Source organism: Galeopterus variegatus, unplaced genomic scaffold, assembly GCF_000696425.1.
Source record: "Galeopterus variegatus unplaced genomic scaffold, G_variegatus-3.0.2 Scaffold820, whole genome shotgun sequence".
Lineage (NCBI taxonomy): Eukaryota > Metazoa > Chordata > Mammalia > Dermoptera > Cynocephalidae > Galeopterus > Galeopterus variegatus.
In genome coordinates this window covers 341203-342907 of record NW_007726931.1, presented here as the reverse complement: position 1 = coordinate 342907, position 1705 = coordinate 341203, and positions in this window count along the sequence as shown.

Sequence of the window (1705 nt, the reverse complement as noted above, 5' to 3'; positions counted from 1 at the left end):
GATTCAAATTGATGCTTCCAATTTTCCTTTGGATAAGCCTGACAGAAAATGTAGTATTTTAAACCAAAACTCTTTCAAGTGAAGAAAATGTAGAAAGTAACTTTTACATTTTAAGTTCAAAGCTAATTATTTCATAACTATTTTTTCGTATTTTATAACTTAGTTTTGGCTATGATTGTATTTATGGCTGGAAATGCTCACATTCTTAATTTTAAAAACATAAAACATCACTTGGACATAAAAATCACACATGTGTATTTGCTTCTGTGGGAAAAAGTCTGAATAAACATCAAACAATCAGTAGTTTCAAGAGAGAGACCCCAACACTGGAGTAATGTTTTATGCCCCATATTCAGCAAGAGTTATAATGGTAATAATGATGGTGACAATAATATGTGCGTTTTTGGTACCACGTGTAAAATATTTACAGAAAACAATGGAAATTTTCTAGTTTAGTAAAAATTATTTCACAATTTGATGATAGAATGAACCTGGAATAAAGATGAAAAATGAAGCATATTAACATTGTCAAGGATGAAAAATTTAAATGAGATTCTTATTTTAATGAATGATAAAGTTGAGAGAAGAAATCAGACATAAAATATTTTAAAAAGTAAATATTACTCTTTTCAACTAGATTGTACCAAGGTCAAGTTATATTAAACAACTGGTATTTATTGAATGTGTTGCTAACTACCAGAAAAAAGAAACCGGGGATATCAAAATTAGTGGCTATGTCATTGGTTAACGTCTACTGTACAATGTATAGGTTTTGACTTAAGTAAAAGAGGAATGAACAACTTTCAGTTTTAGGCATTGATTTTTAGTGTTTTCACCACACACACAAAGGGTAAGTATGTGAGGTGATAGATAGGTGAATTAGCTTGATTGTGCTAATCATTTCACAAAGTATGTATGTATCAAAACAGCAAGTTGTACACCTTAAACATGTACAATTTTTGTCAATTTTACCTGAAAAAGCTCAAAAAGAAATGATAGTTGAGGGCACACAGATGGTAAAGACACTAATACAGAATCTCTAATCAAACTTGACTTTACAACCATCTTGAACACATGAATGGGAGTACCAAATAAATGCTGCTAGAGAAATTAGATTTAATTTAGACAAGATATAAATATCTACTAGAAGAGGTAAGTTGAGCAACAAATGATCTTCAAATAAAAAGTTAATGAGATCTTCAACAGAAAAATGAAACTAATGTTGAGTTTGTGTAATCTACTGTTACTTCTTTTGAACTGTTGCTTGCAAACAAAAATTTAGTAAAAGCTTACAAAAAAGCCAAATCTAAATTTAGATTATTTCACAAAGCAGTTTTTGCTCACATAAAACATGTCCTCAAAGCGATTTTCAATAAAATATAAAAAATCAGAACAAGAAAATTAAAGTGTTTGCATGACTGGGAAGGAGACTGTGCACTAATGACTCTGAAATTGTGTCTTGTGAATCAGGATATAGTCTTAATTAACAAGAGATTTGAGTAAATTGAGCAGCATTTGGCTAGTTTTTGTTTTCTTTGTAATGTTCCAGAATTGAATCATTTAAAAGAACAACCATAGAATTAAGTTAGTTAAGAAATAAAGTAAATGAATGGGCCGGCCCGGTGGCGCACTGCTACACTGCGCTGCTTGGGAGCATGGTGGCGCTCCTGCTGAGGGTTCGGATCCCACATACAGACCGGTTCCC